The following is a 23,382-nucleotide window of genomic DNA, read 5'->3' on the forward strand; positions in this document are numbered from 1 at the left end:
GCCTCTTCGTCTCAAAATATTCGGTAAGAGAGATGAGAAAAGAGCTCAGAGCAAACTAGAGAGGAATTAAAACAAAGTGAAGACAGATCGCAGGCTAGGGAGAGAAGGTAAATAAGCAAGAAGAGGATGCAGGGCTATAAATGCTTTTCTCTGAAATCTCTTCCTCCACTCTGATAAGCTATGTTACTAGCCTAGCCAGTTAGGTTGTTATCTGTGCTAATGCTGTGTAAGCACCGAGGGTCTGCCTGGGAATTATTCCATCAGGCATAAGAGTACCATGACTGAGATTTCATTCTACATAGTAGGGTCAGACTAGATAATTTCTGAAGCCATTTATAATTCTAAAATACTAGGATTGTGAACTATTCAGTAAGGCACCTTAGAGACAAGAAGCTAAAACAATTCTAGTGGGCTGCCAATAGGGAATTCACGATGTTCAAGGCAAAGAACCAAAAGACTCCAACTCATAAAACTACTTCTGAATTAATATGAGCACAGTGTCCTGTGGAGACTCTCTCCTGGTTTTGTGAGAGCAACTTGATACCTAAGAGAGGAAAACAGGAAGGATGGATAGGGAATGTCTTTGAAATCATACTCTTTTCTATTCATCTTTTTAGCATAGGAGAGTGTTAAGAAAAAAAAAAGGAATGTGCTAATAAGAGACCAGAGATTATGTTAAATATTTCCAAATTATGCAAGGAAAGGCTTAAAAGCACAGCTGGGAAGTATCATCCACCAACCAAACTGCTTCATCAATCTTGTCTATTTTATAAACTTTACCCTATAAGAATGCCTACTTGGCTGTCCCTATTGCTTAAACACACTTGTGAAAAATAAGGTTTTTCCATTAAATTAAAAATCTCCAGTTAAAACTGTTACTCTCCTTCTTTGAAGTCCCATAATATTATGTACGTGGGACAAAAGATTCTCACATAATTAATCCCGGTAACCATAGAAGATTATTATAATCTTATCTGGAATTGAAGTATTAGCCAAAATACTTCAGTTGAACAACAACCAAAAATAACTTATGATTACAGACACTTGCATATGACTATTTAAAAAAGAGGGGAGCACTGAGTTGTGTCTAGCATTCTGAAAAAAGAAATTCATGTTGACTCATTAAAACAAAGGAAAAGCGTGATATCCTTTTACCACTCAGTTTTTTAAAGAGTCACACATTTACTATATAAATTACTTGAGGGAGAACCATGAGTCTTAGATGTACTGCCCAGGCTGATGTCAACTCTCTCTATGGTTCTGCTTGACTCTGTTCTATGTCTTTTGTGAAGAAGCCAACATTGCAGATCACAAGGAGCAAGATTTTAACAGTAGTAAAATTTATCTGCTAGCTATTAAAAAGAAACACTCCCATTCCTGTTCCTGGAAGAGAAAAACAAAAAACAAAAAACAAACCCTCAACTTTCCCTTCAGCTATAAAATTCTATCATTTTAGAATCTTAGAAACACGTTATCTTCCTTCTCACGCAATCTGACTCCCCTCCTTTCCATGTATAGTCAATCCTACGGTTTCCCCCTCGTCATTCAAGGCCATTGTCCCCTCTTGGGTACTTTCTTTCAAACTGCACTTCCTGTGACACACACACAGAGGCATGAGGGCATGTGCACGTGAACACACACACACACACGCACACAAAGGCTCAGTTATCTCAGTTTTTCTGAGCTGCCTTATACAATTGAAGATATAAATAAATGAACTTGGTGAAGAACTCATCAAGAGAGGTGGTGCCATGGGAATGTCTCAATGAGCTTCTCACATATGGAGACAGAAATCTGAACGACAGGACATTGGGGTCATAGCTACTTCTTTAAATAGTGCCTTGGTCAAGCTTAGAGAAACACTTCCCTGTTTAGGGAGGCATATAACATGCTGTGCTCCTACGATCAGCGCTGGCCTGAATAGGTTTGAAGTCTAAAAGAAATATTAATATGGGTAAGCAGGCACCAGATTTTCTGCACTATTTCCCTCTCAATGAACACAAATATGTTTAAAGGAACAAAAAATGGATTGTCCGGGCATAATTTCTTCCCTATGCCTTATAAATGAAACAACTAGGTGCTAGCTACTCTTTATCTAATGAATGTTCTCAAAAATCAGATGATGTTGATCCCAATAGCAAAGAGACACTGAACAAAGGACACTTGTTCTAGAAATGAGGTCATTTGGACAGTCTATCCATTAAGAAAAAGCCTATTTTGCTTTCAGAGGTCACCTATTAGGGCAGGAAATCCATCTTTCAGCCAGTGGACTAACATCTGGCCTAAGTCTTCTGGGCTGAAATGTCAATTTCCTGGTCTAAATGGAACACACATGAAAGAAAAAAGATGAAAAATACACAACTTCATTTGCTGAAGAATTCCTCAACAGTAGCATAAATTATAAAAATTCTCCAAAAAAACAGCTACTTTTGAGAGATCAAAACTAACAAACAAAAACAATAAAATATCTGTCTGAAAATTTCCTTCCTTTCTGTAATAACTACTTAAAGGCAAAATTAAGGGGCTAAAGTTAAATCATAGCCAATCAACCATTCACTGGTAAATCCATAAATAAATCTACTTTAGTCTAGACCAACTCATCACAATTCATGATGATTCATCCCAGGCTGGGCCAGATTTGCTTTTGTACTATGAGAGACAGAGAGAGAGAGAGAGGTCTACTAAATCAACAGGATAAAACTTCAAAAAGAGAAATGGGAGGATATTAAAACAGCATCAGAAAATAATCTTCTAATGCTGGTTAAAAGTGTCATAAAATGGGGTGCTTGGGCGGCTCAGTCAGTTGAGTGTCTGACTCTTGATTTCGGCTCTGGGGTGCTCTCCAGGTTGTGGAGTCCAGCCCCACATTGGGCTCTGTGCTCAGTACAGAGTCTGCTTGGGATTCTCTCTCTCCCTCTCCCTCTGCCCCTACCCCCACTTGTGTGTGCTCTCTCTAAATAAATAAATAAGGGGTGCCTGGGTGGCTCAGTCAGTTAGGCATCTGTCTTCAGCTCAGGTCATGATCCCAGGGTCCTGGGATCAAGCCCCATGTCAGGGTCTCTGCTCAGTGGGGAGCCTGTTTCTCCCTCTCCCACTCCACCTGCTTGTGTGCTCTCTCTCTCTCTCTCTCTTTCTCTGTGTCAAGTAAATAAAATCTTAAAATAAATAAATAAAATCTTTTTAAAAAGTGCTATCAAACATTCCATGTATAATTCTTCTGTTTATACTACTTCTTGTACTCTTTGAGAATATTGCATAATTTTGACTAGTCTTTCTCCTACTTGGTCTATTATTACTTCATTCAGTCTGTCATCATGCAACAAACACTGATTGACTGCTGATTATGTTTGATATCGCGTTAGGTATTGCCAAAAGATAGCTGGAGTTTTCAGGAGCATCTAATACATTTTTTTAAAGTGAAGTGTTAAACTGACCAGTTTAGGTTTGTTTTATAATTAATGGCAATGTGGAGCCTAGAGGGAGGTGAAATTTGAGACAAGGCAATTTTTAAGTCATGCTCCTAATCTAGGCAAGAGGTTACAAAGATTAATAATACAGGTACTTTAGCACATGCATATCGGTTCCTGCCTGATCCCACATTGCTTTTCCAGCTTGATTTTCTGTTAGGATCCAACATAGAATTACTCTGGGAGGCTCCTATCTACCTTTCTCCACATTCTCTGGATTTTCTATTTTCTGCTTCTTTGTTTTGTTCAGTCTATTCATTTTTCCTAAAATATTCCGGCTTCCTGCCCCCAGCTTTATTGAGATATAATTGACATATAACATTGTGTAAATTTAAGGTGTGCAACACATCGATTTGCTACACTTATATATTGCAAAATGATTACCACCATAACATTAAGTTAGCACTTCCATCATCATCATGTCACATAATTACCATTTCTTTTTTTGTAGTGAGAACATTTAAGATCTACCCTGTTAGCAACTTTCAAATATATAATAGTATTACTAACTATAATCACCATGCTATATATTAGATCCCCAGAACTTGTCTTACAAAGGAAGTTTGTACACTTTGACCAATATCTCTCACCCCCTCAATCCCCCACCCCACCCCTGCCACCATGGTAACCACCATTCTACTCTGGTTCTGAGTTTGGCTTTTTTAGATTCCACATATAAGTGATATCATACAGTATTTGTCATTCCCTGCCTGACTTATCGTACTTAACATAATGCCCTCAGGGTCTATCCACGTCACAAATGGCAGAATTTCCTTCTTTCTGATGGCTGAATAATAATTCCATTATATTTATATTTTATATGTATCACATCTTTTTATCCATTCATTTGTTGACATATATTTAGGTTGTTTCTATATCTTGACTATTGTGAACAATGCTGCAATGAACATGGGAGTGCAGATATCACTTTGAGATGCTTTTTTCATTTCCTTTAGATATATACCCAGAAGTGGAATTGTTGGATCAAATGGTAGTTCTATTTTAAGTGTTTCAAAAAATCTCCATACTATTTTCCATAGTGGTTGTACCAATTTACATTCCCACCAACAGTTCACAAAGGTTCCTTTTTCTCAGATATCTTTATTTATTATTCATTTATTTATTTTTGAGAGACAGAGAGCACAAGCAAGGGGAGGGGCTGAGGGACAGGGGAGGGGGGGTGGAGAGAGAAGCAGACTCCCCACTGAGTGTGTAGCCGATGTGGGGCTGGATCTCACAACCCTGAGATCATGACCTGAGCCAAAATCAAGAGTTGGATGCTTAGCCAACTGAGTCACCCCGGCGCCCCTCAAGTATCTTTATTTTTTGAAAGAGCCACAAGATATGGTGGGTAAAAAAAAATGAAATTGGTATAAATGAGAATGGAAAACTGAGAAAGACAGAACATGGGGAACACCGTCATTCAAGAGAATGTCATAAGGAAGTGATACAACGTCTAAGTGAGAGGGGGCAGATCATGGCGGCACATTGTCAAGGAAGGTGAGAATTATAGGAAAGGCATCAATAGTCTCCAACATGATGGAAAAGTCAACAGAAGTACCAGCTCAATACTCATTTTGGGGGTCAATTGTAATCTTACTTGGCTGGTGCAATTTCAGCATCAGGGGAAGGAGTAGAAGCTATATTGCAGGGGACTGAAGAATGATGGAGAAAACTGGATGAAGAAAAATGATAGATGGGACCACAAGGTCTGAAGAAGGGTTTTTAAGGATGTGAAAGATCTGAGTGAATTCGTAAGTTAAGCAGAAAAGAACTAGTAGAGAAGGAGAGGTTGAAACTTTAAGAAAGGGTACTTCTAGAAGATCCCAGAGGAATTGATGGTGATGATATTAACAATTTACATTTTTGAGAAATTATTGTTGTTGGCTTATTTCGAGGCCAAATACACCACCTCTTTCTTGCCAACACATTTTGTCCTGCCCAGTAATACAACAAAATTGATCTAAGTATTCTATGTAAGAATTACATTCTAGTCACATTTTCCTGTGCTATACACAGACCACCTTCAATGGATTTTTGGGTTTTCACAAAATTCTTATTCAAACATTTTAAGTATTTCAGTTCAATAAATATTTATGAAATGTCTACTGTGTACTCAGCATTGGGAATATGAAAATAAGTCCCAGATCCTGATCTTGATCAGCTTAGTCTAGTGAGGGAGACAGACACAGAAACAAATATTCTCAACCCAGTGTGATAAAAGAATGCACAGGTCCTTTATAAACTGAGAGAATAGCTAGTTATTGCAGCCTGGAGGCATCATGGAAGACTTCCTGCAAGAGGCATTGTCTCCGTTAATAAGTCTTGAAAGATGAGTCAAAATTAGCTAGCTAGACGGGGGCTAAGTTTGTTTCAGGCTATGAGAACAACAGGGGCAAAAGCACAAAGACATAAAATAGCGGTATGTGTCGGGGGAACATGGAGCTGTTTTAAGAAATGCTGGAGAGAGAATGACTGGATCCAGAGCTCAGGGTATGGGGTTGGTCAGTCACACTGCACTTTGAATGCTGTAAGCTAAAGAGGTTAGTCTTAATGCTCTGGAAGAGCTCATCCTTTGTATTTTGTTTTTGTTTTGTTTTGTTTTTAAAAAAAGATTTTATTTATTTATTAGAGAGAGAGAGAGAGCACGCATGGGAGGGGGGAGGGTCAGAGGGAGAAGCAGACTCTCCGCTGAGCAGGGAGCCTGATGCTGGCTCGATCCCAGGACCCTGAGATCATGACCTGAGCCCAAGGCAGCCGCTCAACCAACTGAGCCACCCAGGCGCCCCATCCTTTGTATTTTGATGCTTCCTAATTCCCTTTCTGGGACGGTAACCTTCCTTTTACTTTCGAAGGGCACCAGGAATGGCGGCACTCCCTGGGCTGGGTAGTAATTCCACGGCTTTCGATAACAGGGTGCACATGAAATGCCATGCGCACATTAGGGAGGGAGTACAATTTAGAACACTTCATTAATGTTCAGGTCATACCTGCCCAAAGGCCATGCTGATTTTTTCTTTTTCTTTCCTATATTAGTATATGGGCCACCCCCCTTGATATTTTCTGACAGCGGTATCAATCAGCTTTATGCCGAAGATCTCGTCCCAGATCTCTCCACTGTCTGTGATCTGAAGTAGTTCACAATCTCCCTGGCTCTCCGAGTCCTTAACTCTAAAATGAAGGGATATTTGAGGCTTCTTCCATTTGTGACATTCTGTAATGCCAAAGGAGGGGGGTGGATTTAGGTATAGAAACTGGCTTAAGGGGGGGCACCTGGGTGGCTCAGTCCGTTAAGCATCTGCCTTCGGCTCAGGTCATGATCCCAGCGTCCTGGGATCCAGCCCCATGTCAGGCTCCCTCCTCTGCGGGGAGCCTGCTTCTCCCTCTCCCCCCTGCTCATGCTCTCTCTCTTGCCTCTCTCTCTCTCAAATAAATAAATAAGATCTTAAATTAAAAAAAAAAAGAAACTGGCTTAAGGAATAAGGACTAAGGAAGTAAGGAGGTGCTAAAACTCTGGGGAGCAGGAAAATGCCTTTCCTGCTTAGTGCAAGTTATTTATACAATGAATGGGTTATGCCATCTGGAAGATAACCCGTGTAAGAAATGGCTTATGTATATGTTCTTGATGAGGCTAGAGTGTTCCTCAATTTTCCATCTAGTAATCAATGTCTTCATGAAGGTGGCAATGGAATGTGACTGATATAAAGAAAATTATCATTGTAAATTAGTATAAGATTCAGAAATTTGGCAGGATGCATCAAAATCCCCCAAAAAAGTTTATATCCTATAACCTGGTATTTAGATTTTGGGGAATTTATTCCTGTAAATTATTGGGAGAAAAAAATGAGATGCTCAGGGGCTTATTATTGCATTTTTTATAATATCGTAAATTTGGAAAGAAGCTTCATATTCCACAAGAGAAAAACGGTCAAATAAATGATTTTGAAAGGATAATATCCACTGATTAAAATGTTAATGTAAAGAACACGTAACAGCATGAGAAATCCTCTGTATGGGATACTTAACTCCGAAAAATCAGGAGTGCATATGCACAGAAGTGAGAAGAAAACCTGCAAATAGTCTATGCCATTGTTTGCAATATAGTAGGAGATCAATCAATCAATATTTTTTGAACAAATAAATGAATGTAAAATGAAAACTGGTGATGGATGAGGTTGGTGGAATTTTGAATTAAATTGTCATTGAAAAATTCTCTATGTGGTTACTCTGTTGTTTAACTATAAACACAGAGTTCATGTTAATGGCTAACATTTATTGTTTACTGTGGATGGACACTACCCTATATACGACATATTTTGAAACACTACCTATTCATCCATCGCCTTCCAAAATATGTCTGCTACTTTTCCTCCTCCAGATTCAAACCTTCATGGAAACAAATTCAGTGCTGGCCAGACACAGTTGTGCTCTAATGGTCTGACGAAGGAAGGATGGAAGGAAGGAAGGAAGGAAGGAAGGAAGGAAGGAAGGAAGGAAGGAAGGAAGGAAGGAAGGAATATCTCAATGAATGAGAGTGGCAGGGACTGAAGCCCATGATACTAGTACCTTAGACCACAAGGTCTCTGGTGTGACACCAAGACAGGAATTCTCAGTACTCACTCAAAATTTTAGACTTCTAGGTTCTCTATGTAAATAGTTGCAAAAATCGGAAGAATTGAGCTTCTGAGGCTGAAAGACAAAGAGTTCTCAAAACCCAGTCTCAGAAAGTATAACATTTTACATTACTTAGGATAATTCTTGAATGCCTCACTGTTACGTGATGGGGTGTGCTGGGAATGGTTTACCTATTGTAGCATTTCCAAAAAGGAATAGGAATGTATTATGGCAACTTTTGAAGGAATGGAACCTGAATGGATCCAGCGTCCAATAAAAGCAAGGAGGAGCTGTTGGGAGTCACATTTTAAAAGGTTTTCTCAATATTTCCTCAAAGTTTCTTAATAATAACAAATATCCAGGAACCACCTCTTTTGATCCACCCGTAGTGTTTAACTTGCTTGGTTTTGCAGGTATGATGATAAACATGGTGTCATAGATTAACAAGAGCTCCTTATTGGGCTGAATTCTATCATGGGTTTATTCATGCCTAAGTTTTTTAGAGGCCATTGGAATTGCTTGTCTGCATCCAAGAGAAGTATTGAGCCTTTGGTCAGCAACACAAGCAATTTCACCCTTGATTTTTCTTGGATACAGAGTCTACCTTCTTTACTATTCATCTCAGCTTTTCCGCTGCGAGAAACTATTTCTGAAGTTGCTCTGTGCCGTTAGCTATTTCTCCTGATTCCTCCTTCCCTTTCTGGCTGACAGAGAATGGAGTTCAGTCAGCCAGGCGCCATGTCTGATCATCATTATCTTCCTGGAGGCACAAATGACAGTATTTTTAAGCATGGCAATCTCGGGGGTTTTATTTCAGCAGCTCATGTGACATAAAGAGCCTCACTTTGATCTTTGAAGCATATACTCAAGATACACACCTCTTCCCATAAATCTATGATCCCCGCCTGAGCCAGAGCTTGGGCACCTCAGAAAAACAATAATAAATACTACCTGAATCATCCCAACATATGGTGGCTGGTTTCTCCCAGAAATATTTATAACCTATGTAGGAAAACCAGCAAAACATTTCATAAACCAGTGGTGTCGAACACTACTCATGCTCTTGGTCTATAAAATAAAATGCTTAACTTTCATGCCTGTGAGAAGAAAAACTGACAGTCCAAATGCACGCTGCCCAGCATTTCCTGAGAGCTTCCTTCTAATCATAGATGCATTCTGGGCAAGCCAATTAATCTGGGCACCATGCCCTGAAGTGGGCAGTGCGCTGTTCGATGTTAATAACAGCATGACATATATCTCTGCCCTGTACCCACTTAATTTGTCCCTGGCTGGAATACATGAACTTTTACTTGTGCTATTACCATCATATCCTGTCTAGACTGAGAACAGCTACAGAGCGGCTCCCTTCATATTCAGTGAATTAAAAATAAAAAGGCCCATCTGCTCTGCACTGCCTCCGCCGGGGACTCTGGTGGGTTTCCACTCAGCCTCTCCCATCTAAAATGGGGGAAAACAGAGAGAAGACCATGGAAGCTGCTTCCATCTGGAAAAACCTAGATAAGAGTGAAATGATGGCAAATAGTAAACCTAGCAATACAACTCCAGTGATATTATGTTTTAAGTAAATCCCTTGAACTTTTAAATCAAGCTAGGCAGAAGTATTATTCGGACTCTGTTTTGATTCTAGTTTGAAAACACTGGTGTGCCAGGAAATCAGTGAACAAAAGGATTACTGTATCCTCAGAGTGGGGAAGGGGAAGAATGCACTGGTCCACAGCACAAGGACTCGGGAAGGCAGAACTGTTCAAGGGTATGGCAGGTTTTCTTATTTCTGAGATTTTGACAGGCCAAGAAAGCTCCCATGACCAAGGTTAAGACAATCCTTTAGATTAAAGTAGCTGCAGTTTATATAAACCTGATCAATCAATGCATCAGAAAAGACCCCACAACTGTCCACTTAAGGATTCATCCAAGGATCTAAGGGGCACACAGGCTTTGGCTTCAGACCTACCAAGCTCAACTTTCAAGTCTCACTTTCTTCAGTTATAAAATAGGGTTTAAAAAGTAAAAACAAAAAAATAAAATAAAATAGGGTTCATGATAGTGTCTATGACATATGTTGATCAAAGGAATAAAAGAGCTAAAGAACTTGACACTGCATGGCACATAATAAATTATCAGTAATAATATCAATAATACTAATAATATTAGCTACTTTTTTATTTTTAAAGATTTTATTTATTTGTTTGACAGAGAGAGAGAGACTAGAAGCAGGGGGAGCAGCAGAGAAAGAGGGAGAAGCAGGCTCCCCGCTGGGCAGGGAGCCTGACTTGGGGCTCGATCCCAGGATCCTGGGATCATGACCCGAGCTGAAGGCAGACCCTCAACCGACTGAGCCACCCAGGCACCCCTAATATTAGCTATTTTTAATATTATTACATGGAAAATATAGTACAATATCTATCTGTCATAAAGACAGCCCTGAATAAATGATAACGATGGATATTAAAATTTTCATTTCAATTTTGTTTAATACTAATGATAAATAGTAGCCCACTTAATCCCTTGAATGTTTGCAGATCATTAACTTTTTTTTTAAATCGTCTATACTGTTGTTCATTAATAGGCTTGAGGCTTACAGATGTCGATTGACAGATGAATGGATAAAGAAGAGGTGGTGTATATACACACACACACACATATATATGTATATACACCATGGAATATTACTCAACCATCAGAAAGAATGAACTCTTGCAGGGCTTCTGGGTGGCTCAGGCGTTAAGTGTCTGCCTTCAGCTCAGGTCATGATCCCAGGGTCCTGGGATTCGAGCCCCACATCAGGCTCCCTGCTCAGCGGGAAGCCTGTTTCTCCCTCTCCCACTCCCCTACTTGTGTTCCCTCTTTCACTGTGTCTTTCTCTGTCAAATAAATAAATAAAATCTTTAAAAAAAAAGAATGAACTCTTGCCATTTACAATGACGTGGATGGAACTAGAGGGTATTATGCTAAGCAAAATAAGTCAGCCAGAGAAAGATGTTTCTTACATTGCACATATGATTTCACTCATATGTGCAATGTAAGAAACAAAACAGAAGAATATAGGGGAAGGAAAGGAAAAATAAAATAATATAAAAACAGAGATGGAGGCAAACCATAAGAGACTCTTAACTCTTAGGAAACAAACTGAGGGTTGCTGGAGCGAAGGTGGGTGAGGGGGGTGGGGTAACTGAGTGATGCGTATTAAGGAGGGCACTTGATGTAATGAGCACTGGGTGTTAGGTGCAACTGATGAATCACTAAATTCTACCCCTGAAACTAATACTACACTATATGTTAACTAAATTGAATTTAAATAAAAAATTTTTTAAGATATGCGTGGGGCTTCGGAGAGAATAAGGTATTGAAAATGCATCTTCTCTTTCTTGGTCCTCCTCTTGAGCTAAGGACACGGTAATGGTGTTGGGAGAAGAAAGAGAATAGTAAGACATTCATTTCGAAAATTTAGTTTGAGGGCCTAAAATGAAAATGTATGCCATTGATTGCAGGAAAATGACCATGAATGTCTTAGAAATAAGCCCTACACTCAGGCACAATATAATATACTCAGTGGGCTCCGTAAATTCCTCATTACCATATAAATTGTTTTCAAGTCTGATCTAATAGGATATGATTAATAATTGGGATTTGTTTGCTTCCAAGAAGCTGAATAATTGAAGGGAACCCAATACAGTGTCAAAGACCATTTCCAAACTGATCAAGTAAGTGTTTTCTGCTTTGTTTTGTATGAACAAAAATACTCGAATCAGCGTGCAGGGTCCTCCAGGATGCCAAGCCGGGAAGGACGTGGCTGTGGTCTTGGCATCGCACGTGTTCGCTCCAGGAAGTGGAGCCGCATCTCCTCACCATATGGCTTATGAAATGAGAATCGCAAAAATTACGGCTGCACAGGGACAGGACTTCTGACTCCGTGTTGTTTATACTCTGATTAGAATACCTGGTTGGCTCCAAGGACTGCTTGAGCTACTTCCCAGCCCTTTCACTTCCTCTCTAGACTGTTTCTGAGAAGCATAAGCTCATTTCTGGTGTAAATTTAATGCAACCTGAATTGCTTTTGAGAATCTGGACAGGAAAACACTGAGCTTATGATGCTAAAGGTAATTTTCAGAGGAACAAGGTTTCCTTGTTCAGCTTGTCCAACATTCAGAGCTATGCAAGGGAGAGGGAAGGCTTGGCAAGGTAAGGGAAATAAATCCAGCAAAATAAGCCCTCTGACTAGGACTTCACAGAATGTGCTCTGCCCAGGGGCACCGTTACAACTCTCACCGCTCCACCAGAAGGAGCAGGTAGCAGTTTCTAATTCTGCCGCCCACCCTAAACCAGGCATGCAGCTGCATGCACCCAGCCCCCGAGGCCCTCGTCAATTAGGAACAACATTAAAAGGACATCCCATCTGCTCTACAAATGTCAAGGAGCTCGTGCCACCTGTTGAGGGATTGTAGGGACAGTAGAAGGGCAAAGAGTCTCAACACAGGTTTATCTATTTATACAAACAAAGAGCCACTTCATTCAATGTTCTACGTCTCTGCCCCCCACCCCCATCTATTTCCCTTCTTTGCCAGAAATCTTTCGAATAGCTTTGCAGTGGTATTTTGCACCCAGAAGAGAGTTAGTTGTCTTTAAATACCATGTCCCAAGAAGGCCACTGAAAGACATGCACTATACCTCAAATAGTAGACAAAATAATAGCTTTAAGTTATTCTTGAACCATTCGCAAAGAAGCGCAAAGAAAAAACGCAGCCGAGAGGTTTTAAATTGGAGCTTGGGATGAATTTTCTCAGGGTGAATCTAAGACACTGGAATGGGTGCAGGGGAGTTTATAAAAGCTCTTTTCCAAAGACCTGGACATTAGGATTGTATGTCAGAATCAGGATGTCATGTCAGCTTATGTGAGCCTCCCCCCAGCCTCCGCTGATTGTGGTTTCCCCACCCAATATCCAAGGCCAGCTTGGAAGTTTGGCTCAAAAGTTCCCTGGCTGCTAATTCCCATGACCTGTTTGGTGTGTGTGTGGGAGGGGGTGACGAGGGGGGGTGTTTTTTTCTGGTTATCATTTGCCTTGTCTCCTCAATCGCTCCACATCTCACTGGCTCTCTGTCTGCTGACACTTAACCTGTCCTTGAAGACACAGTCAGAAGCAACCTCCCCTGGAAGGTTTTTTGGCAGTCCGGCCCTCTCCCCCAGTGAGAGGCTCCTCCTTCCCCAGGATTCCAGAGAAGTATCCTGCCGACCTCACACTTACAGCACTTAACACATTGCCTTTCAATGTTCTTTCGCTTCATTGTCTCTTCTGTTAGACTGTGAGCCGCCTGTGGGCAGGAGCTCATGGTCTTTTCTCCGTAGTACTCTTCTCTTCGTGCCTAGCACAGTGCCCTGCCATAAAAGATTCTCAATAAAGAGTAATACTAATGGTCAACACTTCTGCAGTCTTTCCTATATGCCAGGCACTGTCAGCTAATTTTATTTCAGGCAGTATGTCATTTAATTCTCAGAACATATTTTTTCTGCTATGCTACTCTCTCTCTATTTTTTTCATTTTAAAGATAAGGAAATAAGTATAAAAGTTTAAAAAACTTGCCTAAGGTCACTCGCTCAGCTTAAAGTGCCAGAGCAGAGTTTTGCTTTTTGTTTTGTTTGTTTGTTTTTTAAAGATTTTATTTATTTATTTGACAGAGAGAGACAGCGAGAGAGGGAACACAAGCAGGGGGAGTGGGAGAGGGAGAAGCAGGCTTCCCGCCGAGCAGGGAGCCCGATGTGGGGCTCGATCCCAGGACCCTGGGACCATGACCTGAGCCGAAGCAGACGCTTAATGACCGAGCTACCCAGGCGCCCCCAGGCTCTAGAAAATATTGATCTGATCTCTGTTCTTCCTGTTTTGCCTTTTCCAAAATGTCACCTAAGTGGAATCATACAGCATGTAGCTTTTTGAGTCTAGATCCCTTCACTTAGCATTTCACGTTTGTGAAGCATCTGTGATTCATACATGTTGCTGCACGTATCAGTAATTCTGGTTTATTGCCGAGTGGTATTCCATCGTATGGTCGTACGGCAGTTTATTCATTAACCATTGAAGTGTGCTTTGGTACTTCCTGGGTTTCGTTGGTTATGAACCAAAGTACTTAGAAACATTCACTGAGGGGCAGCTGGGTGGCTCAGTAAGTTAAGCGTCTGCCTTCTGCTCAGGTCATGACCTCAGGGTCCTGGGGTCGAGCCCTGTATCGGGCTCCCTGCTCAGTGAGGAGTCTGCTCCTCCCTCTCCCTCTGCTCTCCCCACTCTGCCCAGCACTGCCCCCCAAATACTGGCTCTCTCTCTCATAAACAAATAAAATCTTTAAAAAAAAAAAATCTCTAAAAATAAAAACAAAATTCATAGATAGATGTTGTGCGAACATAGGTTTTCATTTCACTTGAGTAGATACCTAGGAGTAGGATTGCTAGATAGGATAAGAAATAGCCAAATCTTCCTTCTGAAGTGCCTGTACTATTTTGCATTCCAATAAGCCATGGTGAGAGAGCCCCTTGCTCCAGTCTTGCCCGCACTTGGTATTGCAAGTTTTTCTCTTTCTTTCTTTCTTTCTCTTTCTTTCTTTCTTTCTTTCTTTCTTTCTTTCTTTCTTTCTTTCTTTCTTTCTTTCTTTCTTTCTTTCTTTCTTTCTTCCTTCCTTCCTTCCTTCCTCCCTCCCTCCCTCCCTCCCTCCCTCCCTTCCTTCCTTCCTTCCTTCCTTCCTTCCTTCCTTCCTTCCTTCCTTCCTTCCTTCCCTCTCTCTCTCTTTCTCTCTTTCTTTCTTTCATATCCTAAATGAGGATCCCTGGCTGGCTCAGTTGGGAGAGCATGTGGCTCTTGATCTTGGGATGGTGAGTTTGAGCCCCACACTGGATGGAGAGATTACTTAAATAAATATTTTTTTTAAAAAAAATCCTACTAGATATCTAGAAATATCTCATTGTGGTTTTTATTTGCATTTCTCTAATGACTAATGATGAAGAACTTTTCATGTGTTCTGTGTTCAGTCTTTTGCCCATGTTAAAAACTGGGCTGTTTTCTTATTATTTTCTTATTTTTTTTATTTTTAAAAGATTTTATTTATTTGAGAGAGAGAGAGAAGGAGCAGTGGGGAAGGGCAGAGGGGGAGAGAGAGAGAGAGAGAGAAGCAGACTCCCCGCTGAGTAGGAAGTCTGATGTAGGGTTCGATCCCAGGACCCAGAGATCATGACCTGAGCTGAAGGCAGACACTCAACCCACTGAGCCACCCAGGCGCCCCTGTTTTCTTATTACTGAATTTTGAAATATCTGAATATATATTCTGGATACAAGTCTTTTATAAAATATGTGCTTTGCAAGTATTTTCTCCCAGTCTGTGGTTGTCTTTTCATTTTCTAGTGTTTTTCAAAGAGAATTTTTACTTTTGATTAAGTCCAACTTACTCATTTTTTCTTTTGGGATCTTTTTTTTTTTAACTGAAGGACGCTTGCCTAGCAAAGTCACAAAGTCTTTCTCCCACGTTTTCCTCCAGAAATTTTTCTAGTTCTAGATTTTACATTCAGGTCTATGATCTATTTTGAGTTAACTTCCATGTAATATATGATGTATGGCTCGAAGTTCATTTTTCCCTAATGGGTCTCCAATTATTACAGAACCACTTATCAGAAAGACAGAGCAGAAATTTGAAGTGGGGTTTCTCTCATTCTAGAGGTCAAGGTCTGACCACGTACTTCCTTGCAGTATGTTTATATAAATTTTTAATCCTCTGCTGGATCCTAAACTCTGATGAACTTGTCTGCATCTCCCATAGCATGGCGCCTTGAACATAGTCTTTCCTCACTACATCCCCCTGGACTGAGTGTTTAAATGGAGGATGGAATAATAATCACTCCAAACTGGCCAATCCTTGTTCTCCCTTGTCCAGGAAAGAAACAGTGCCCTCATATATGGTGTCCAGAGCTCTGACCCGCCCAGTAGGCAGGCAAAGGTCACCTGTCCCATATTTACAGTGGAGCACCATACTAAAGCCCTTTAATGCAAGAGTAGAGGAACTGGTCTTTTCCCTTCAGCAACATGAGTCCCCATCTACCAATGGCATGAAGATAATCACGTTTCTTCTGACACTTCCAGCCTGATGTACAAGTTCTGGCTGTCCTGAGGAATGATCATTTGCCAGTCTCTTCTGGCCAGGGGCCAAGGTCATTTTAGGAGCAATTTTAGGGTCAGAACTAGTGGGTGGATGGGGGTGGAGGCGGCAAATATGCCACCCTAGTATAACTGAGATTAACTGAGGCGTTGCTTCTGATCCTAGATTAAATAAGCTGGTGTGGGCAAGTCCTTAGCATGACCTTTGGCTCCAGTGATTTATAAGCAAAGGCTTTTCTGGAACTCACAGAGGGAAAGGCCAGCAGACCACTGTTGGACCCTTGCCATTGTCAAGGTGAGAAGATCTTACAAAGCCCGCCTTAGGGGGTTTTGCATTTTTACCCCATCTCTTATTTTGGATTATAATAACCTTCAGTTCTCATCCAATAGTCCATATTCGCTCTTTTCCAAGTTGGCATGACAACAAGCACCCAACCATTTCTGATGGGGCCACAGAGAAGAGAATCTTATAGCCTGAAAAAGGAACCATTCCATTTTCTAGATACGATAAAATGGAGAACAAGAAAGAAAAGCAGAAAATATTTCAAAAAGCTACCAAGTTTAAAAAAATTTTTTTAAAAAAGATGCCAAGTTTCAGGGGTGTCTGGGTGGCTCAATCGGTTAAGCGGCTGCCTTCGGCTCAGGTCATGATCCCAGCGTCCTGGGATCGAGTCCCACATCAGGCCCAGCCTGCTTCTCCCTCTCCCACTCCCCCCTGCTTGTGTTCCCTCTCTCACTGTGTCTCTCTCTGTCAAATAAACAAATAAAATCTTTTTAAAAAAATAAATAAAATAAAGATGCCAAGTTTCGGGGCACCTGGGTGGCTCAGTTGGTGAAGTGCCTGCCTTTGGCTCAGGTCGTGATCCCAGGATTCTGGGATCGAGTCCCACATTGGGCTCCCTGCAGCGGGGAGCCTGCTTCTCCCTCTGTCCACAACCCCCCCCCGCAAATAAATAAATAAAATCTTAAAAAAAAAAGCTGCCAAGTTGCTAGTGAACAACTGATAATAACACAAGAAAGGTTTTTCACCCAGGGCCTATAACAGAGTTAAGTTCTCAGAAATGCCATATTGTTAGCCATTATTATACATTTTTACTTTTTTACAAATTTTTTATTGTGGTAAAACGCCATTATTATATTTTGTATGAGGCGCAATACACATATACCCATGCACTCATGTGCACGTGATGCATATGGGCACACACGCTTGTGCACACACATACACCTATGTGACAGTAGAGAGAGAGAAACATATAGGGACACAGAGATTAGGAACCCAGAGAAAAAGATAGATTTAGATACATATAGCAAAGAAAGAGATAAATGACAGAATGCTGTGGTTCGTTGTACATCTTGCTTATCCCCATGCTAAACCTCTGAGCCTTCAGGCTGTGTCTTTTTCTTGTTTTCTATCCTCATATTACACAGAAATTCTGGGATCATGGCTCCTCTTCAGTGCTCTGCACATCTTGAACATTCAGAGCTGGGTTATTTCAGGGAAAATTAAATAAGATATACTTGGTGAATAAACATTAATAGAAAAGTCATCAATCCCTGAGCCAAGTGACCAATTGAACAAAATTCTACCAGCCAGGTGACTTCCTTTCCAGGAAGAAAGAGAGAGAGACAGAGAAAGAAAGCCAAGTTAAGTTGATTAAGAGGCTGAGCAAAATTTTAAGAACCTAATTCAGAAAGCAGTGGCCCATGAGCAGCATGTGGGAGATAACAGGTCATTCTGGTAGGGCTGGATTCTCAAGACAAATCAGACACCATCCTCTGAAGCCTGGGATCCGCACTGGGTGGAAAAGCAATAAATACAATAGGATGTATAAAGCATTGAGGCACTCATGGAACCTGGTTCGTAATTATCCTCTTCCAGGAGGATGCCATTATTTAATTGGTTTGGCAGCTCATTAATACTGTAAACTTTTTCAGGGCAGGACTCCCAGCTTCCTCTCCAGTTGCCTGGGGCATTCAAGGACAGCGAAGAGGTACGTCAACCACGTAGGTTTAAAAATAGTGAAGTATAGTCATTTCGTCCCTATCTACTTGAGTACATTGCATCAGGTGAGTCCCTGGAGGTATTAAGTCCTGTAGCCAGGATAAAGTTCTCCCACACTTTGGGTGCAACTAGTTTCAGAGACTCAGTGGGCTGACTGCTTGGGATGCCATTGAATGAACACAGAGCAGCCCCATGTGGCCTGCTTTCGGGACAGTAAAACAAAGGCAACAAGGCAGGGGCAGGGTAATCATAATTCAAAAGCCACTTTTAATGGTGATGCCCATCATTTAGGCACTGTAGAGAACCCAGGCTAAAGTATGTTCCTTGTCCTACTTTTGTATACTAACCCAGGGGTTCTTAAACTTTACCCAGCTTCAGAAACTTCTGGAAGGCTCCCAGAGTATCTGAGTCAGCTGGTCTGGGCTGGGCCCACGAATTTGCATTTCTAACAAGTCCCCAGGTAGTGTTCGGGAAACACAGATTGAGAACTACGGCATCAGCATTTGCTTAGATAACATTTCCTACTTCTTTTCCTTTAAACTCGACACAGAACCTTCAGAATTCAGAAACTACTGAATGATTCTATAGTTTAAGAAAACAGTCACAGTGAAACCAACAACATTTCACTTTCACAGAGGTCAGACTTTTGGCCACTTCAAGGATTTGGAACATTGTTGCAAACTCAGAAGCAAGATTAATAGGTCTGTAAATTGTTAAATTATGATTAAGAAAAAGTCAGGGTACTCTGTAGGGGGTCAAGAGCCCTTGAGGTCTGAGTGTAAATAAGCCAGTACACACGGAAAAGCTAAGATGCATGGATTGCAAGTTAATGACAAAAGAAATGTGAAGGCAGAAACATCAGGCTATATTATCTGTAGGAACAAATCATCTCTTTTGACCTGGTAGTGGCTTCTGAGATCATCATCACATTCCAAGTACAACACAGTAATTGGTTTTCAAAATTTTAAGGCTCCTCTTACCGCAACTCCATCCCACTCCTGCCCAAGTGTCAAATAAATATGAAAAGGCCAATAAAGAGTTTTTTTCCTGCCTGTGGGAGTGTAAAAAGACTTGGCACACGATAATTATCAGCTGGAAGAAGTTTTGAGGGGGCTGCTGGATGATGTGTTCTAGAGCCTTGCTCTCAGAGGGACTGGAGGGAGGGGAAAGAAAATCCACCCCTGACTCAGCCCTCGGGGACCTGCCTGTGTTTCCAGAGAGAGGAGGCTGTGAACACAGAGGGAAAAGACTACTTTTGTAAACCAGATGAAGGGCTGTAGAGACTAGTGGGGAGGTACTGCTCTCCTACACTAGCAACGTCAGAAACTCCCTGGAGAAAACTAGTAGAGGTTTGAAGTAACAGCTGCTTTTTGACAGGGCCCAAAGTTTTGGAAGCAGAGAATACCAGCAACAGAGGAATGGCCACCATGATGTTCCTTGACAATCCAGAAAAGGCTTCCTGGGACCCAGCTAGAGGTGGGAACCTTGGGGCTTAGAAGCCAGGGACTCCTGTGGGTCAGGGCTTGTGCTAGTTTGTCTCCATCCACCCCTCTAGATCCCTCTCTGTCCCCTGGGAGGCTGACATCTACAGACAGCGGCCTGACTCCCTGGTTCTCTGGCTTCCTTTGGGTTGGGTCTATGGTGGAGGATAAGGGAGCAGAAGGAGAGAAGGAAGGTAGGGCACTCAAATCTGTCCCTACCTGTGCCTTCCTCCTGCCAGGCTTTTGGCAGTTGCTGTGTTCCTCCAAGCCTGGGGCTCAAGAGAGGTGACCCTATTTTCCCAGGGTTATGGTTCTTGATTTAACAACTGTTTTCTCCAATTTTCCTTTGGGCTTAGAGGTGGCAAAAACTTCCTGCTGTTGCTAATGTCTCCACCATCCTTTGTTCTTTAAGCCTGCCCACACCTCTGTGAAATAGTGCCCTCCTTCAGTTCCTGTCAAATCCTTTGAGTCAGCCTGCTGTGTACTGCCTGGACCCTGACCAAAGTACAGATCAAGGTCAAAGCTTTCACTAATTGAGCACGAACTGTATTGAGCTCCAGATTTTAAACTCAGGAGCAAACGGAATCATCAACTTTCCCCGGGAACCACGCAACAGTACATAATGAAGGTAAAGGACTTGAGGAAATAAGTCTTAGCTCAGGAATGTCCATGAGAAAACTACTCTAGAACAATTACCAAGATGATGTAAGCAGGGGTTAGATGGCTGACTACCTTTTGGAGAAATGTCCACTCAGAAACTGATCAGCATAGAACATAAAAGTTATTTAAAGAAAGTTTTCTAGAAGTTGTGAATTTTTTTAAGCTTGGTCTTAAAAGAGTGATAATAAAATTATTGAAAATATTTGAGGGATTGTTTGAGTACTGTTGATTTAGGAAAGAATAGAATAAGATGCCATGCCTCCCTCTTTTTTAAAATAGCTTTTTTGAGATAGAATTCACATAAAATACAATTCACCTATTTAAAGTGTACAATTAAATGTATTTGAGCACATTCATAGGGTTATAAAACTATCACCACAGCCTAATTTTAGAAATTGTTCATGCCCCTGTAAAGAAACCTTGTACCCATTAGTAGTCAATGCCCATTTCCTGCCCCCGTCCCTCACCTCAAGCCCCAAGCACCTCTAATCTACTTTATGTTTCTGTAAATATGCCCACTGAGTATAGTTCATATAAATGGAATCATATAATGTGACATTTTGTGGCTGACTTTCATTTAACAAAATGTTTTCCAGGGTCATCCCTTGGTACATGCAGCATGTAGCCATACTTCTTTTCTTTTTATTGCTAAATAAAATATTATTTATCCACTCATCAATTGAGGGACATTTGAATTGTTTCTACTTTTTGGCTACTATGAATAATGCTGCTAGAAACATTCCTGTACAAGCTTTTAGGTGGACATACTGTTTTCATTTCTCTCAGGTATATCCCTAGGAGTGCAACTGCTGGGTCATATAGGAATTCTGTTCAACTCGGAGTAACTGCCAAACAGTTCCCCTAAAGCATCTGTACCATCTTAAATTCTCACCGGCCATGAGCAAGGGTTCCAATTTTTCCACAGCCTCATCACTTAGATTTAGATTTATCTATTTATTTGTCAGAGAGAGAGAGAGAGAGCATAAGTAGGCGGAGTGGCAGGTAGAGGGAGAGGGACAAGCAGGCCCCCTGCTGAGCAAGGAGCCCGATGCAGGACTCGATCTCAAGACCCCGGGATCATGACCTGAGCCGAAGGCAGACACTTAATCCACTGAGCCACTCAGGCGTCCCTCTCTCTCTCTCTTTTAAAAGATTTTATTTTTTAAGTAATCTCTACACTCAACATGGGGCTCAAACTCACAACCCTGAGATCGAAAGTCATATGCTCTCCTGACAGAGGCAGCCAGCCAGGCACGCTCTCTTTGATTACAGCTACCATATAGGGTATGAAGTAGTATCTCATTATGGTTTTAAATTGTATTTCCTTTATGAAAAGTGATGTTGAGCATCTTGTTGTGAGTTTATTTGGCCACTTAGACATCTTATTTGGAGAACTACTTATTCAAATCTTTTGCCTAGTTTTTAATTGGCTTGTCTTTTTCTTTTTAAAATTTTTTTATTGTTATGTTAATCCCCATACATATTTATTTATTTATTGTTATGTTATTAAATTTTTTATTGTTATGTTAATCCCCATACATATTTATTTATTTATTTATTTTTTAAATTTTTTATTGTTATGTTAATCCCCATACATTTGGTTTGTCTTTTTCTTATTGAACTGCAATAGTTCCTAATCTATCCTGGATGTAAGTCCCTTATCAGATATATGTTTTGCAAATATTTTCTCCCATTTTGTGGCTTCTCTCTTCACTTTCCTGATGGTATTGCTTACACCACAAAAGTTTTGAATTTCGGTGTAGTCCAATTTATCTATCTTTTCTTTTGTCATTTATAATTTCGGTGTCATATCTGAGAAGCTATTTCCTAACCCAAGGTCACAAAGATTTTTACCTACATTTTCTTCTAAGAGTTTTATAATTACCATTTAGGATATGATCCATGTCAAGTTAATTTTTGTGTATGGTGTGAGGAAAAAGTCCAATTTTATCCTTTTGCATGTGGAGATCCAGTTGTCCCAGCACCGTGTAGTGCAACATCTCTCCCTTCTCCCACTGAATTGTCCTGGGATCCTCACTGAAAACCAACTGCTGGATCCAATTTGCCAGAATTTTGCTGAGGATTTTTATATCTATATTCATATAAGATATGAATATTAGGTATGTGTCTATATTCATATAAAAAACATGAATGTAAGGAACATTGGTTATAGGTTTCTTACAGTGTCTTTGGTTTTGATATCAGGGTCATACTAGCTTTATTGTATGAGTTTAGAATGAGTTGAGAAGTGTTTTTCCTCTTCTGTTTTTTGAAAGAGTTTGGGAAGGATAGGTACTCATTCTTTGAATATTTTGTAGAATTTACCAGTAGATCCACCTGGCCTTGGGCTTTTCTTTGTGAAAAGTTTTAAAATCACTATTTTAATATCTTTACTTGTAACAGGACTATTCAGGTTTTCTATTTCTTCTTGAGTCCTTTTTAGTAGCTTGTATCTTTATAGGAATTTGTCATTTCATTTATCTAATTTTTGGTGAATAGTTGTTCACAGTATTCCTTTATAATTCTTATTTCTGTAAGGTGGGTAGTGATGGCCTTCCTTTCATTTCTAATTTTAATTATTTAAGTCTTCTCTCCTTTTTTTCCTTGGTCAGGCTAGCTAAAAGTTTGTCAACTTTGTTGATTTTGTCAGAGAACCAACTTTTAGTTTCATTGGTTTGCTTTATTGTTTTCCTATTATCTATTTTATTTATTTCTGCTCTAGTCTTTAAATTTCATCCCTTCTGATTGCTTTGGGTTTAGTTTGCTCTTTTTCTAGCTTCTTAAGGTAGGAGATTTTCTTGTGGATTTGAGATCTCTCCTCTCTTTTTTTTTTTTTTTTTTAAGATTTTATTTATTTATTTGAGAGAGAGAGAACACAAGCAGGGGGGAGCAGTTCCCTCTCAGCAGGGAGCCCAAAGCAGGACTCAATCCCAGGACCGTGGGATCATCACCCGAGCTGAAGGCAGATGCTTAACTGACTGAGCCACCCAGGTGTCCCTCCTCTTTTTAAA

The 23,382-nt window shown here is 40.6% G+C and overlaps 1 protein-coding gene and 1 non-coding gene across 2 annotated transcripts in view; both read right to left on the minus strand.

Annotated features, from left to right (window-relative positions):
* The window catches only part of SASH1 (SAM and SH3 domain containing 1), a 245,783-nt gene that overhangs the window by 192,150 nt on the left and 30,251 nt on the right, over positions 1–23,382 (minus strand). The gene's annotated exons all lie outside the window — the stretch shown is intronic.
* LOC116634799 lies at positions 6,421–6,518 on the minus strand. The gene has a single exon (XR_004300041.1). It is a non-coding gene; the product is annotated as a U6 spliceosomal RNA (small nuclear RNA).

This window comes from Phoca vitulina, unplaced genomic scaffold (assembly GCF_004348235.1).
Source record: "Phoca vitulina isolate PV1807 unplaced genomic scaffold, GSC_HSeal_1.0 scaffold9, whole genome shotgun sequence".
NCBI lineage: Eukaryota > Metazoa > Chordata > Mammalia > Carnivora > Phocidae > Phoca > Phoca vitulina.